We start from the raw sequence: 18,254 nt of genomic DNA, 5'->3' as shown, positions 1-18,254 counted from the left end.
TTTAACTTGGAATAGAAACAAGACTGTAGAACCAGATATTATTCCAGATTCTGTGAGATAAATGTTACAAGACAGGAATGGGCCATGTATGGGCGGGGAAGGCTCTCCTGCAAGCAGTTTTAGACTCTGATATAACTACTATGTATGCTGAGGATTTATCTCTAAATATATAATGGAATCAAATGAAGAAATGCAATCCAACTTACCAAAATTTGCTTTACAGACAACCATTCAGGTAAATATAATTATGCCACAAAGTTAAACTTGCTCTATTTCCTTTCTCAACAGAATAGCAATTCTCAGTAGTTGTCTCAGCCATGTGATACACTGACCTGTTAAAGTACCCCCTGGGTCACCAGACTACCCAGCCCTTTGTGACATTCTCTCTTCACAATAATGCAGTCTCTGACAGATTTTCTGATGAAATAGAAACCAGATCTGTATTAATACAAAAGTAATAATTCTGCTTTAATTCAAAAGGAACAGCTCTCATTAAGCATATTGTTCCTGGACTTCCTGTTTACTGTGTAATTTGAAGTGGGTATAGGTCTTTCTGGCATTAGCTCATCTATGTCAACGGTATTTCTTTCCTTTTGTGCTGTTCCATCGTGACTATTTCACTTCACTAGTTAATTTCAATGAGGAAACAAAAGCAAACTTAAAACCCACCATCATTAGTAACAAACAGAACTTTTCATAATTTCTATAATATTAAAAACTAATAGAAAATAACAACCTATTAATTTTATTTTCTGCTTTACAGTTTTAAAACAATTTCTGCATCATTGTCTCTCTTAATCTTCATTAAATACCCCCCAGTAGGTGCTGACAGTTGAAAGAAAGATAATAAAAATTACTATTTAACTTCCATTTCCAGGAAGATGGAATAAAAGCACTTTTCTCAATTTCCCACTAAGCACAGTTAAAAGCCCCAAGCTTTACATATAAAACAAGCATAACAGACTCTGAAATATAGAAAGAATACAGCAGACCAACAAGGGACCTCAGACACAAGGAAGGGGAGAGTGGTAAGTTGCCTGGGTTTTCATTTTCCCTCACATACCCCAGACTTAACAGCTGAAGAAGCTGGCAATCTGAAAATATCTGCAGGTTCAGAAAAAAAAGAATTAAAACATCAAAAACATTCTCTGTCTAGTCAAAAAGGCATCCTAGCAAAATAGAAAATTTTGAGACAATAACTCTATCTACTCCAGTCAAACAGACCAAAAAAGAAGGAAAAAGTGCCCCCACTTCCACCCATGGCCACAAAGGTCAATATAGGAAACCTAGGCATCTGCCTTCACCTGACTGCACCTAACCCGTCACAAACCATCCACTCATCAAGGTGGTATGAAGCAGGGCAGAAGAGAGGGCAGGAATTTCATCCCCATTAGATCTCTGCCAAAGTGTCAATGAAAACCAAGTGGGAAACTTGGACTTCTCACCCCCCTCATCCTGGGAAGTAATGACAGAGAACTAAAACTGAACAATCTCAAGAATGAAGAAAAAAAAAAGGCCCTAATTGCAGAATCTGCAGACATCAAAAGGATAATGAGGAAATAATAAATTCTAAACACATAAATTTGACAACTTAGATAAAATGAACCAATTCCTTGAAAAATACAAACTACCACAGCTCACTCACATGAAATATTTTGAACAGCTTTATAACTACTAAGGAAATCAAATTCGCAACTTAAAGTCTCCAAAAAAGAAATCCCCAAGCCCAGAAGTTTTCACTGGAAAATACTCCAAACATTAAAAAAGATTTAACTAAGATCAACAAAATCACTTCCAGAAAATAGAAAAGATAATACCTCCCAATTCATTATATGAAGCTAATATTATCCTGATATCTAAACCATGAAAAATAGTAAAAATATCCCTAATTAATAGATACAAAAATTATTTTTTAAATGTTAGCAAACAAAATTCAGCAATATATGAAAAGACCTACATACCATACTCAAACAGAGATTATTCCAAAATACAAGACTACATATTTCAATATTTGAAAATCAATGTTATCCATCAAGCTAACCAGTTAAAACGGAAAAATTACATGATCATATCAATTGATGCAGAAAAAGGATCCAATAAAACTCAACACTAGATCACTAGATCATGACAAAAGTCTCACAAAAACAGAAAGAGGAAAATTTTTCTCAATTTCATAAAGTGCACTATAAAAAATCTACAGCTAACACCATATTTAATAGTAACACTCTGAATGCCTTTTCCCCTATGATAATGAACAAGAATGTCTATTCTCACTGCCCTTATTCAACTTACAGCTATAAGTTCTAGCCAATGCAATAAGAAAAGAAAAGAAAATAGAATGCATAGAAATCAGAAGAGAAAAGTAAATCTGCCCTTAACTGCAGATGGCACTGTCTCCATAAAAAATCCCAAGAAATCTACCCCAAAACCTCATATAAACTATTAAGTGATTTCAGCAAGACACAAGTTAAGCACAAAAACATTAATTTTATTTCTAATACTAGCAACAAAGTCAGGGAAACTAAAATTATAAGATAAATACTTATAGTCACTCAAAAATGAAATTCTTAGGCTAAATCTAAAATAACATTTACAGGACTTATATGCTAAAACTCTAATATGCTAATGAAATATATACTAAGGAAGATCTAAATAAATGAAGATACAACTCTATTCCTATATTGGAAGACTCAACATAGCAAAAATATACTTCTCCCTAAAAGACACACAGATTTGATGCAATTTCTATCAATATCCCAGCAAGATATTATGTAGATATGAAAAAGATTATTCTCTATTTTATTTGGAAAGGCAAATAAATCAGAATTTTTAACATTTTTGTAATATAAGGACAAAGTGAAATGAAATCATCTACCCAATATCAAGACCTACCATATGGCTACAATAATGAAGATTCTGCCATACTGTCATAGGATAGTTACACAGATCAATAGAATAGTTAGAAATAAACTCACAAAAATATGCCTAATATAGAGAATAGTGAACCAGAAATAAACCCACGCAAATATGCCCAAGTCATTTTTAACAAAGATGCAAAAGCAACGGAATGAGAGACAAGTCTTTTCAACAAATGAAAATACATTTGTCAGAGCAAGTGAAATATCCAAAGGCAAAACTTGAACCTCAAACTAAGTCTCACACTTCGTAAACTGATTCAAAATGGATAACAGACTTAACTATAAAGTGTAAAATTATAAAACTTTTTTAAACATTTAGGATACAAGGCTAGGAAAGGTATTCTTAGACTTGACCAAAACAAGGCACAAATCATGAAAGAAAAAAAATGGTAAATTAGACTTCATCAAAATGTAAAACTTCTACTCTTTGAAACACCCTGTGAAGAAAATGAAAGGGCAAATTACAGTCTGAGAAAAGGCTAGTATCTAAAGAACTCTCGAAACTCAACATTTAGTAAATAATCTGAATAAAAAATAGACAAAAGACATGAAGAGACATTTCAGTAAAAGTGACAAATAGCACAGAAAATTGAGATAACAAATAGCACATGAAATGGCATTCAGCATCATGGCACATTGGGGAAAAGAAAAGTTTTAAATAATGAAATATCACTACATGCTTACAGAATAGTTAAAATAAAAAACAGTGAGAATACGAAATGCTGGCAAGGATGAGGAGAAAATGGATCATTTAGACATTGCTGGCAAGGATGTAAAATGCTATACCCACTCTGGAAAACAATTCAGCAGTTTCTTAAAATAATAAACATATGCAACTACCATAAAATTCATCAGTAACACTTTGAAGCATTTATCCCAGAGAAACGAAGATTACACTCAAGTTATCCTTGAGTTATACTTAAGAGCTACGCTCAGAATCTTGCACATGAATGTTTACATCAATTCTATTTGCAACAGCCCAAAGCTGGAAACAAACCAAATGTTCTTCCATATAATCATTCTCTTCCTAGATTCCTGGCCAGTCCTGGTAGTACCTGACTTGGCATATGTCCTGGTCATCATATTCCTGGTTGCCCCCACAAAGACTTCCAGTCCCTTTATGTGATGGTTCTATCCTGTTTACCTTTTCTGCACACAAAAGTTGCCACCTGGATCCTGGACAACTGATACTTGAATATTACTTCAAAATTTGAATTTCCTCTAAGTTTTTCCTCTAACTCTTAGGCAGTTAGCAATTCTGGTACACTGTGAGCCCTGACATTTAAATAAATAACACTAAACAAGTTTACATTAATTATTTTAATTTATATGTGGTCTCATATAATAATCTAATAAAGTATGTTGTTGTTCAGTTGTGAAGTCACATGTGACTCTTCTCAATCTCATGGACTGCAGATGCCAGGGTTCTCTACCCTTCACTATCTCCTAGAGTTTGCTCAAATTCATGTCCATTGAGTCAGCGATGCTATCTAACCATCTCATCTTCTGCCACCCTCTGCTCCTCTTGCCCTCAATATTTCCCAGCATCAGGGTCTTTTCTAATGAGTTGGCTCTTCACATCAGGTGCCAAAGTATTGGAGCTTCAGCGTCAGCATCAGTCCTTCCAATGAATATTCAGAGTGGATTTCTTTGAGGATCGACTGGTTTGATTTTGCAGTCCAAGGGACTTTCAAGAGTCTTCTCCAGCAACACAGTTCAAAGGCATCAATTCTTTGGTGATCAGCCTTCTTATGGTCCAACTCTAACATCCATACATGACTACTGGAAAAACCACAACTTTTATTATACAAACCTTTGTTGGCAAAGTGATGTCTCTGCTTTTTAATATGCTGTCTAGGCTTGTCATGGCATTTCTTCCAAGGAGCAAGCATCTTTCAATTTTGTGACAGCAGTCACTGTCCACGGTGATTTTAGACCCCAAGAAAATAAAATCTGCCACTTTTCCCCTGTCTATTTCACATGAAATGATGGGACCAAATGCCATGATCTTAGTTTTTTGAATGTTGAGTTTTAAACCAGTTTTTTCCACTCTCTTCTTTCAACTTCATCAAGAGGCTCCTTAGTTCCTCTTTTCTTTCTACTATTACAGTGGTATCATCTGCATACCTGAGGTTGTTGATATTTCTCCTAGCAATCTTGTGAGTCATCCAGGCCAGCATTTCACATGATGTATTTATTCCATATATAAGTTAAATAATCAGGGTGACAACATGCAGCCTTGACGTACTCCTTTCCCAATTTGGAACCAGTCTGTTGTTCCATGTCCAGTTCTAACTGTTGCTTCTTGACCTGCATACATATTTCTCAGGAGGCAGGTAAGGTGGTCTGGTATTCCCATCTCTTTAAGAATTTTCCACAGTTTGTTGTGATCCATACAATCAAAGGCTTCGGCATAGTCAATGAAGCAGAAGTATATGTCATTTTGAAATTCTCTTGCATTTTCTATAATCCCATGGATGTTGGCAATTGATCTCTGATTCCTCTGCCTTCTCTAAATTCAGCTTGTACATCTGGAAGTTCTTGGTTCATGTGCTATTGAAACCTAGCTTGACGGATTTTGAGCATTACCTTGCTAGCATGTTAGATGAGTGCAATTGTGCAGTAGTTTGAACATTCTTTGGCATTGCCTTTCTTTGGGATTGGAATAAAAACTGACCTCTTTCAGTCCTGTGACCACTGCTGAGCTTTCCACATTTGCTGACATATTGAGTCCAGCACTTTAACAGCATCATCTTTTAGGATCTGAAACAGCTCAACTGGAATTCCAACAGTCCACTAGGTTTGTTCATAGTGATGCTTCCTAAAGCCCACTTGACCTCGCACTCAAGGATGTCTGGCTCTAGGTGAGTGACCACACCATCATGGTCTTCTAGATCAATAAGACCTTTTTTGTATAGTTTTTCTGTGTATTCTTGCTACTCTTCTTAATCTCTTTTGCCTCTGTTAGGTCCTTGCCATTTCTGTCCTTTATCGTGTCCACGTGGCATGAAATGTTCTCTTGGTATCTCCAAATTTCATGAAGAGATCTCTAGTCTTTCCCATTCCATTGCTTTCCTCTATTTTTGCATACAATAAAGTATGCATTATCCTCATTTTTAATAAGAAAATTTAGGATCAGCATGACTGAGTAGCCTTCCCAATGTCCTACAATTTTGTTCCAAAAAGTGACAGAGTCACAAATTACGTGGCTCCAAGTTCACACTTTTTCTGGGGCCCAAACTGTTCTCATTTTATGGGGGGCAGTGGAGGAGTAGGAATTGAGAATTTACAATTTCTGCCCTGTTACCAAGTAGCACCTCTTCTATTCAGCATTTCCCACCTCAACTGTCACAATCATCTAAATACATGCCATTTGACTCTTTTTCTAATTGACATTTCCATTGAAATTTCATCTTTTCAATCTTCCCAAATCTTCTGGGGCAAAAACCATGTTTTTTTATGGTCCCACTGGTGCCTATCCAGGTTTGTATAAATGACAACACTTGAAAATTACTGGTATATGAGACAAATGAATTCCCTTCTCACCCAGAGAAATAACCACAATTCAGAAAAGATCTATAAACTGGGAAGAGGAAAGGAACGTGTGCATAAAGCATCCTTTCCACTGGGCCTGCTTTCCCAGCACTTCATCCACCTGCTTATTCCCTATAAGAAGTTATACATCAGTTATGCTCCATTTCCACTATCTGAAGACTAGAAAGGGAACTTCATGCTCCAATATCTTTAAATAATATTTTATTCCATCAAAATAACCTAGCTTTCCAATGGCATTTTATAAAGGAACCTTTCCTACACCCAGCACAGATTAATATATATGGATAAACCTATATCGAGGTCTGGTGGTTAATTATAGGGAGAGGGAGTAGAAGATTTAAAAACATTTACTTACTTAGCAGACATTTTCGGGACACTGAATATGCGCCCCTCTCTTGGTCCTGGAACAATTCCTTGCTCTGAGGAGTTTGTGGTCAATAGGTGATGTGCACCAGGGCACAGGAATTAAGATACGCCGAAGAAGAGGGCAGCAGAGGATGAGATGGTTGGATAACACCACCAACTCAATGGACATGAACTTGGGCAAACTCCAAGAGACAGTGACGGACAGAGAGGCCTGGCGTGCCACAGTTCATGGGGTTGCAAAGAGTCACACATGACTTAGCAACTGAACAACAACGACAAAGAAGTCTTGTGTAGAAATTGAGTGCAAGGTGCAGGGGTGGACCTGCACTCCAAGTCTTGGCTTGGAGTCTAGGGTGCCAATCAGGGTAGGAAATTACAATTTCCAGAGAAAATTATATCCTACCTGAGCCCCCAATGAAGAACGGATTTTAGCCAAGGCAGGAAAGATTTCATCATGGCTATAGACTAGAAAAGGATTAGTGAAGCAAGCTTATAAGTCACGAAGGAAATAAGGAGATTGTAGTGATAATCCAAGCAAGATATGAGAACAAAGCAATGCTAGACAGATGTGAGCAACTTTAAGATTAACCAGTCTCGGAGATCCATTGAATATGGAGATGGAGATGGAAATAAAGGAGCAAAATGGATTAAGACTGACACCAGAGCTCTGGCACTGTCACCTGAGTGGATGCTGGTGCCATTCACTGACCTGGGAAACCACGAGGAGAGGCAGATCTGGGAGCTCAGAAGTACAGTGTGGAACATGTGTTTCAGGAGCTGATTCTGAGTTACTATCAGCATTTAACCCGAGATGACAGTGGTAACAACAGGCCACAAGTTCCTCTTTCTCCTTGTCAGGTGTCCCAGAACCAACTTTATAGCCAGGGTTCCATCTCCTCCACTACCAAGGCCCATTTGCCTAACTGTTTGATGTGACTTAACATTAAACGTTAACGTATTTGGGTTCAAAAGACTTTACCTCACAACCAAAATGTGAAATCAAAGCGCTTATGAGTTAAGTGTGTCTGTCTGCACAGATGTTGTGCCCACCACATCAAAGGCGTTTGCACTTGCCATAGGGGATGGCTTCATGACCTTGGAAATAAATTTGAAATGTATGGGCTCCCTGAAACCACTGAGTTGACTGAATACGACTTGAATTATGGCAATGCATTATATTCACCATGGGGGAAACCCAGTGCAAACTGTTGAATTTGAGGGCTTTTAACAAAAGAAATAAGAGACCCACAACCAAAATCATTGGATGACAAAGTAGACCACTTTTCAAATCCCCAGATAATAAACCATATCTATATACATGTTGCTCTACAAAAACGTCCACTCAAACCATTTATTTTTTTACTAGCTTTCCTCACATTTACCAATACCAGTCGCACTTCTTTATCACACCCACATTTTCCTATTGAAACAATGGTTGTGAAAAATGCTTTGACACTGTACTGCACTGAACCACACTAAGCTTAGCTATAATATTAACCCAAGACCACACTTACTGGTTGGTAATGTAAATAGTACATTTAAAAAAAATCTATCTGGTCTCACCACTCCTAAATACAGTATTATGTGTACTGTGTATAATGTTCCCTTTTGCTCTTCTTTCTGTCATGGTTTGGAGAACTATGAAATATATTGTAACACCAAGAGAGTAATTCCAACCAATCATGAAAATGACCCAAAAGATCCCACCGACTACAAAGAAATTATATCCATTCTTCTAAACACCTTAGAACTGTTTGGATATTTACATGATTTCCATATATGAAATAACCCTGTAAATATTTCTTCCCTCTGACCAAATTATAGTTTTGGGCCCCATATAACTTTTTTAATAACAAACAGTATTATGTAGACTGTCACATGCCAGGCATTTATAGGCAGAATCTCCCTTCATCTTTAAATAATTCTATAGTAGATTTTGCTTTTATTTCCTAGATGAGGAATACCGAGGCTCATAGGGGCTTAATCTAAGGTCATGTAGCTGGAAGTAAAAAAGCCAAGAATCAAGCCCAGGTTTGTATGACTCCAAGGCTCCACGCTCAGCCACACTGCTGCTCATCTTGATCTGTTGCTCTTTAGGATAGATATGCAATCTCAAAATAAATTTATTTTGTGTGTGTATATGTATGACTACTTAAAGCTAACAATGGACATAAAACTTGAATAAAACTTGGGTGTGCCCATGGCTGATTCATGCCAATGTATGGCAAAAACCACCACAATATTGTAAAGCAATTAGCCTCCAATTAAAATAAGTGAATTAATTTTTTTTTAAAGTGTGTGTGTATGACTACTTAAAGCTAACACTGGATATAAAACTTGATATTTTATTTTATAAAATTTTTAGTATTTTTATAAAATATAAAATATATTATATTTTAATATTTGATATTTAGTAGTAACATTTGAATAAATAAAGGTGAAATATACTTGTATTTTCCATCAGACTGGGAGAATTCTACAGCTTACTCTATCAAAAAATTTTTTTAAAGTGCTAACTTTGGAAAGATGAGTTAACCCACCATAAAAACAACCCACTGTCAAATAAAACATGCAAAAAAGTTAAGTACATAAAACAACACACTAAACTCACTATATTTGCTTTAACCTCTGAGTACATTAATAATTAATTTCAAAATACTAATTAATTTCAAAAGATTCATATCATATATAAGAATTAAATGGTAATCATAATGATAATATCGGTCTTCCTTCACAGAGTGTCTAGTTATATGAAGGGTACTATGCCAAATATCAATACTTCACCCATATTGTCACTTCTAATCTTTATAAGGCCCTGTAAGAAAGGTATTATCATCCCCATTCTAAAGGTAAGAAAAGCTGCTGCTCAGTACAATTACGTAGGTAGCATAAGGTCTCTCAACCAATAAGAAACTGCCCGCAGGTTTGAAAGGAAGAGATTTCTGATTCCATGGACTTCTGCTCATGCAACCCGATGCTATAGTGTACCCCAAAAAAAAACATTTTATAATGCTCAGATACTTCCCTGAGACACTGTTGAAAACTCGAGGTAGTTGAAAGTCCATTTTATGCCTTCCATGTGTTAGCAACACTATAAAAGTTAAATTCATTGGCATCTGTAATATAAGAACTAATGGGATCAGTATTCTTTGAAAATTATGCTTTTTTCCCAAATGTCACCTTATGTTCCACACATATTTTCAAAAATGAATGTTCAGGTTTTAAAGAGGGACTAAACAAAACTGACAATGTAATTTTATCCAGGTACCAAAACACACACACACACACATTCTCTTACCTTCTGGGTTACTCTACCAGTCAGGTCGTGATAATAATTTACTGTCCTGGAATATAGTTATTCTTCCAATTTTGACACAACTGCCATGTTATTTCACTCACATATTCCTCTGTCTATCCCACTAGCCAGGGGCCATTTTTCATGCTGTTCATTTGCATCAGAAATTACAGGTTTTGATACCACTGCCACAGCCTGTATTTTAAGTTTGAAATATATTGTAGCTAAGCCTCTAATGTGGCTAATCTAGTTCATGATTCAATATGACTGCAGTTCTGGTTCCCTGAAAGGGCTGAGGCTGACAAGAAAGCTGCCCTGTGCTTATGCTGAGCAGCTCCGTGGACTCAGATCCCCCCAGCTCAGGTTGAAAGAGCTCCCTAAGTAAAGAGCCGTCTGAGGCTCTTCCTATCCCAGTCACCAATTTATTCTATGACCTTGGAACCAAGGATCCTCCTCTCTGTGCCTTTTTTTTAAATAACTAACCATAAATTAGAAAGGCACAGGCATGGTTTTCTTAATTTCCTTCTCCTTTCTGCCATTCAGACTCCCACAGATGTGTAGAGACCTTTCCCTGGCACAGAGAATGGACAGCATTGACAGCTATCTCATCATCAGCCCCATCTCAGGACCAGGGCTGCCCTTTGGTGCTCACAGAACCCATTTCCATCAGCCAAGAGGATGGGGAGGAATAGGGAGGGGGAAGCAGAAACTGCCCAAGACAGGAAGAGACAGAGGCTGGGAGATGGGTAGGACCTTGAAGATTATTGGTCTCTGGCTCATTTTCCAGCAGCACCAAGAGTTCAAGCAATTAGCTCAAGGTCACCCAATGTGTCCAGCAACTAGTCATTCGTAAGTTCTTCCATTCACCAAATATCCATCGAGCACCCACCACCACGTCCTGGACTCTGTACAGAGTGCTGAAGATGTAGGGAGGAGACAGACACGCTCCTCCTGCTCTGGAGGGAGCACATTCACAGGTGTGACTAGAGAGGTGGAGTAAAGTGTCAGAGGCAGGGTGACTTACATCCTGGTTGGTGTATGAAAATCCCAGTCAATATCTGCTGTTCCAAATTAATTGTTAGTAGCACTCCCTCTCTCTCTCAAAAGTATCTCTGTTTGGATACTTGGATGATAATTAAATAAGCATGTAAGTTACAGATTATATGAGAGGAGAATGGGAGTTGGAGGCACAGAGGAAAGGCTTTTGCATAGGTTAATTCCCTAATAAATCTTGCATAACTGTTGTGTCACAGAGGGGAATGATCTCCTCATTCTCACGGAGTCTTTTCTGTTTCCTCTGAGAACAAAGGAGGAAAGCATCTTTAAGTAGACTTCAGAGGAAAGAGCTTCCTGAACCGGCTGGGCCCACCCTGATACCTGGATCTGGCTGTTATCCACAGTCACACAGCAGGTTTGTGACCCAGCCAGGGAGTAAGTCTGGCTGTCTTGACTCCCCATCCAGTGCTCTGCTATTACGTTAACTGAGTGGATGGACCTCGTTTAACAAGACTCTCTGCAGCCTCTACCCAGTGGTTCTCACCACCAGCTCTGCCACCAGCCCCTTGCCAGTCTTGCCAACACTCATCCCCCAGCATGGTATAAAACATAAACACACAAATACTCAGTTTAACAGGCTCCATCCTGACCTTGTCCTTACAACAGCTGTGATAAAAAAAATAATAATGGCAACCAATTTTAATACATAATAATAAAGATAAAAGAGTTACCATTTCCTAGCAACAAATTTCAGCTCCTAGGCTAAATACTTTATTCTGTAAGACAATGATTATATCATTCCTAACAACAAATTTCAGGTTCTATGCTAAATACTTTATTCCGTAAGATAATGGTTATAATACTATAAGATAATGCTATCATATCTTAAGATTATTCTGCAAAGTAATATTATCATGCCATTTTTAAAGATGAGAAAACAGAGGACCTGCCTAAGACCACACAGCTGATTAATGTCAAGGCCAGAACTAGAAGCCCGATCTGTCTTGTCTCAAAATGGCATCCTTTCCAGGACAGTATACTACTCACCCTGTTTCATTCCACTCTTTGAAGGGAAAAAAATGTTAAATTCTGGAAAATCAATTAATTACCAATATCTACTGAGCCCTACTATGATTAAGGCATCCATGGAGAAACACAGAAGCCTAAGACACAAACCAGCTACCAGTGGTTACAGGCAGCCTGGGAAAGTGAAACGCACATTCACACACCCTAGAACACAAAGCGGAGGGCAACAAGGAGATTATAAATGCTCCAGGACTCTAACGTGGAGGAGATGGTTCATGACCAATTCATGGTTAGGGAAGGTCTCAAAGAAAAGGCAGGGTTTGAATCACAAATGAAAAGGAGGACGGCTCCAGGTAGCTAAAACCTGGGGTAGAATACTCCTTACTGGTCTCTGCCACTAGCAAATCCAGTAACAACTGGAGGTGGAGAGTGAAGAGAATGGAGATGATGGGGACCTTGCAGGGGTACACAATGATGGGCAGGAGTGTGAGCGCAGCTCATCACTTACCTCTTGGATCTTGGACTTCTCATCTGGAACATGGGAACTGGGGATGTATAAAGCTTATCTTACAAGGTAGTCAGGAAAACAGGGGCTGATAGAAAAGAAACACTTTAACACAGTAGATGCACATGGTGTTCATTTGGCAAACTGTAGCTTTTATGACTACCTTAAGGTGCTGGCAGCCATCTCATTGGCTTCCAGTGTCTTGCTGGTGCTGCAGGTAAAATGAAAATAGTCTTGAGTCAAGAAATACCTGGAGGCTCCAATCCAGATGGCAGAGTAGAGGGACATGGAACTCACTCCTCTCCCACAAATACATCAAAAATACATCTAAGAATGGAATAACTCTCAGAGAACACCTATCTAACACTAGCAGAAGCCCTCAAACACTGGAAAGGACAAGAAAAGTCTCCAGATAACCAGGTAGGTGAAAGGGAAAAAATAAAGAGGAAGTGGGATGGGACCTGCACCCCTGGGAGGGAGCTGAAAAAGAAGAAAGGTTCCTGCACCCTGGGAATTCCCTCATAGGCAGGGAAACCAGCCAGGGCAGAAAGGGACATTCAGAGGCTCAGAGAAGAGGGCACCTGGACTGTGGTGGCAGGCAGGATGGAGACCTGCACATACGGTCACGTCACCACCCTGAGCACCCCAGCCTGAGACTCGTGTCCACTGGTACAGCCAAGGGCTGCGGGCAGGAACACAGGGTTTAGAGGACAGACCAGAGACAGGACTGCTGCTGGCCGCCCAGAGACAGCCTGAAGCGGGGCAGTGTGGTGAGGCCACACTGGAGTGCCCACGGAGGAAGCCGAGGCCGCCATGGAAGCAAGGCGCCATTGTCAAGGGGCGGAGAGGGAGCAGGGCCGCCACCACAGCAGCCCCCTTCTCCGCGGGCTTCCACGCCAACCGCTGCCGGGCAGCTCCAGAGCCTTCGCAGCGGCGGGCTTTGTGAGCACACGCACGCAGGGCCTGAGCTGGGGCCAGGGCGGGGCCCTCTCCCAGCCCCCACAGGGCGTGCAGGCGTGCGACTCGGCCGTATGGAAACGCCATCTGAGGGACAGCAGGCCTGACTGCTGGCATCCTCAGGGTTGAAGCGAGGCCGAGCGTGGTGCCAACAGCGGTGTGATCTGCGAGCCCGCGAGACACGTGACAAGTGACACAATACAGCACACTCAGGCCGACAGCTCCAGCAGGGGGCCGCTCAACGGCTCCTCTCCCAGTGCGAGCGCTTCAATCCCACCTACCTCCCACCACAGCTCAGGATCTGGGGGCTCCTACTGCAACAGCTAGGAAGCAGACTGGCCTCTGACAGGGCAGCAACACCCACAGAGCAGAGGGGAGGCCCCCCTCAACGTTCAGCGCCGTCTCTGGTCCCCACACCTGTCACACCTCCTATCAAGGGAACCACGGCCAACACACTGAGGAAAGAGGCGGCAGACATCCACGCCAAAAACAGCCTGCATACCGAAACTATGAAAGCCACACAGCCCACACAGGGACACTCCACATACAAATAGTCCTCCAAGACCACAGGAGATAACTGTTTCTTCCAAACTCACACAGCAAGAGAAATACAAGGAAAACGAGGAAGCGGAGGAACTACTCCCAATGGAATGATGGAGAGAATTCCACAGAGCAAACAATAAAACAGATCTCTTCAGTCTAACAGACACTAAGTTCAAAAAGGAGATAATGAAAATACTGAATGAATTAAGGACTATTGATAGAAATGGCAATTACTATAAAAAGCAACTAGAAACTATAAAAGTAGACAAGAAAAATTAGAAAAATTTCTTTCTGACTTACTTCTCCTAGTATGATAATCTCCAAGTCCATCATGTTGCTGCAAATGGCATTATTTCATATTTTTATGACTGATATTCCATACATGGAATATGATATTCCATATTTTATGATTTAATATTCCATTGTGTGTATATATATATATATATATATATATGTATACACACCACATCTTCTTTATCCATTCATCTATATATGAACATTAAGGTTGTTTCTTTTCTTGGCCATTGTAAATAGTGCTGCTATGAACACTGGGGTATATGTATTTTTTTATAGTTTTTGTCTGAATATTATGCTCATAAGTGGGATTGCTGGATCATATGGCAACTCTGTTTTTATTTTTTGTATGTAGAATCTAAAACATAACACAAATGAACATATCTACGACAAAGAACAGACTCACAGACAGAGAGAACAGACTCACAGACAGAACAGACTTGTGGTTGTGGGGTTGGGGGAAGGAGGGAGTTTGGAATTAGTAAGTGCAAAGTACTATATAAAGGATGAATAAACACCAAGTATATAGCTTGTTGTATACCCTACTGTATAGCACAGGGAACTATATTCAATATCCTGTAAAAAACCATAATGGAAAAAAATATGAAAAAGAATATATATGTGTGTGATTTAGTCAATTTCCTGTACAGCAGAAATTAACATTGTATGAATCAACTATATTTCAACAATATTTTTTAAAAACTAGAGAACTCATTCACCAAGATGAAAGCTGAGCTGAAGGCAACGAATAGCAGAATGAATAATGCAGAAGAATGAATAAGTGATGAATAAGTGATCTAGAAGATAGAATAATAAGAATAAGAACAGCAATAGAAACAGCAGCCAATAAGAACAGCAGACAGAAAACCAAATGAAAAAAAAAAATGAAAGTAATATAAGAGACCTGTGAGATGATATAAAGTGTGCCAGAAAGAAAAAAGGAGGAAAGGGGGATTGAAAATTGTATTTGAAGAAATTACAGCTGAAAAGTTTCCAAACCTAAAGAAGGAAACAGATATCCAGGAACAGGAAGCAAAGAGGGTCCCAAACATGATAAATCCAAACAGATCTACACCAATATATATTATAATTAAAATGGCAAAAGTTAAAGACAGAGGATTCTAAAAGCAGTGAAAGAAAAACAGAGTTAATTACAAGGGAACCCCCATAAGGCTATCAGCTGATTTCTCTACAGAAACACTCAGCCAGAAGAGAATGGCTAGATATATTCAAAGTCCTGAAATGGAAAAAATCTTCAACCAAGGATACTCTAGCCAGCAAGATTATCATTTAGAATAGAAGTAGAGATAAAGAATTCCTCAGACAAGAAAAAACTAAAAGAATACAGCAATAGGAAACCTATCCCAAAGGAAACATTGAAAGGTCTTCTCTAAATAAAAAAGAAGAATCTATAGGAAAGAGAAAATCATAATTGGAAAACAAATCACTAAAATTAGCTGGTACATAGATTTTCTTAAAAATCAAAAAATTTCTGTGAAAGCGATGAACAGCAAAAGAATGAACACAAAGCTGCAAAAACAGACATCAAAATCATAAAATGTTGGGAAGGCGGGTAATAAAAAAAAGTTTTTTCCCCTAGAATGTGTTTGAGCCTACATGACTACCAGTCTAAAGCAAGTAGATTTAAGAAGAGGTCAACATACTTGAAAAACAGGGCAAGCACAAATCAAAAACACAACAGATTCACAAAAACCAAAAAGAAGAGAATAAAAGCATAATACAAAAGGAAATCATCAAACCACAAAAGGGAAAACAGAAAAAGAGAGAGAGACAAAGAGGAAATAGAAAATACCTAGAAACTCTTGCAAATCTTCCAGTCTTTCAGGGACAAAAAGGCACCCCCGTTTCCCACCAGATATTGACTCCTGAGTTGTTGAGGCAGCTAGGCTGCAGCCTCAGTTGTTCAGTTCAGCATCCATATCAAATATTATTTTCTCAGGGTACCATGATATAAAAAGAGTCAGGAGGCACTGAGTGAAGGACCAAACCAAGAGGAAAAAGTTCTATTCAAGGTTGCTGCATGCTTGTTTGCACATGCTGGGTCTCTATAAGTTATCTGCATTTTAAAGGAAGATCATAAGCATTTATCATTCATTTACTTCTTATCAGGCACACTTAACTGTATATTTTTTACTCCGCAAGGTGTACACAGAAATACTACAAGCAGCATCCTGTGCATTTGCTTGTCTCTGAAATCCCCAAGATGCATTTCCACCTTGATTTGAGAAAATTACAGCTCACAGCTATCCTCCCTCTCCATCTTCAGTTTTCTTCCATTTCCTGTTTTGTAGAGCAGAGGTTCTTTACCCTGGCTGCACATTAAAATTATCTGGATGGCTTTTTTATATGTCTTAAGTCTGAATGTCACCCAAAATTTTGATTGTAAGGTTTGGGGTTTGGCATAAGCATCAATGTTTTCCAGAAGTCTGCCCCACCTCCCAGGTGGTTCTAGTGTATAGCCAGGGCTGGAGTCTCTGCAAAAAGACTCTACCTTCTTCTAGCGTGTATATGATCAATTTCTCCACGAAGATTGATTATTTAAGACTGGTCAGTATCTGAAACCTGGAGGAACACTTGAACAGAGAGGCCACTTTGCAATATAAGGAGACAGCAGTCACCATTTATTCTCCTGAGAATTTTTGCAAGTACTCAAACAGAGACTAAAAAAAATCTATATTCCTCCCCCCAACCCCCAACACACACACCATTACCAAATGCAGGAGTATGCAGTATAGCCACAGCTTACATGCTTCTAAGTAATAATGTGTTGATTTATAGTTTGCACAAATTGCAATAAATGGCATTTTCTGTTATGTGGAGAGTAATAGATTGTTCTGGAGTGAGTACAAGTCCATAACTCATTCGAGGGCTATGCTGATGCTATAAACTAAAGCTCACCATTTAAGCAGCTAATCCATGGTGTTTAATGCTGAGAATGGGTTTCAGGCTGGTATTCAATTTGGTGACCATCCATTATTTTAGTTGAAGCATAATTAACCTGATAGATATAAGAAGAAGCAAGAGAAATGTTTTCAGAGACTTTTTCTTCCCTTCCTAACCTCTCACTGTATCTCCATGTTGCTCTCCAGGATGGTTCATTTCCTGCTCCAGAGGCAGACTGGGAACAAGGAAAAGTTGTTTCAGAAACCACCAGCACTGTGTCATTTCCACTGCTGATCCATGAGTTAAGTGAAACAGGCTGGAGACTGTTGTATTTGCCACATACCATCAGATCATTAGTCTATCAAAAGTGCAGTGGAAGTGAGTGACCAAAACTTAAGGCTGCTGGGGAAAAATTTTTTAAAAAAAAACCTTTCTTGGGTTTGTTTTCTCTCACTTCACAGACAGATATTTTCTCTTTCCTAGAAACTATGCCTCTCTTCTCAGAGACAGAGATGAAGGAAAACCAAAGCAGAAAACCACTGGACAAGAATCCTGGGTAGTCTTCACTCACTCAGAATCCATCAAGTGAAACTAAGTCTTTTGAAAACAGGCAATTCTTCCCCTTCACTTTGAGAGAAAAAAACAGTGACCTGTTTGTCCTGGCAAATGTCTGTGACCTCACTGCCCTAAAAGATTCTTGATGACAAGCTCTTCTAACTGTTCTATATCTAAGACATAGCCAAGCAGGTGCTACCGCCCCAACTAACATCAAAAGAGTCAAGACCTTTACAAATCAGCTTTACAGAAACAGCCAATATATTCAGGATGAGTTTACATTCAAGAAGCCATGATGCCCTAGACATATTTTTCTCAGATTCCATACTCAGATGAAAAA

The sequence above is a fragment of the Odocoileus virginianus genome, chromosome 15 (genome assembly GCF_023699985.2).
Source record: "Odocoileus virginianus isolate 20LAN1187 ecotype Illinois chromosome 15, Ovbor_1.2, whole genome shotgun sequence".
NCBI lineage: Eukaryota > Metazoa > Chordata > Mammalia > Artiodactyla > Cervidae > Odocoileus > Odocoileus virginianus.
The sequence above is the reverse complement of the archived record's forward strand: the minus strand, read 5'-3'. Positions refer to the sequence as shown.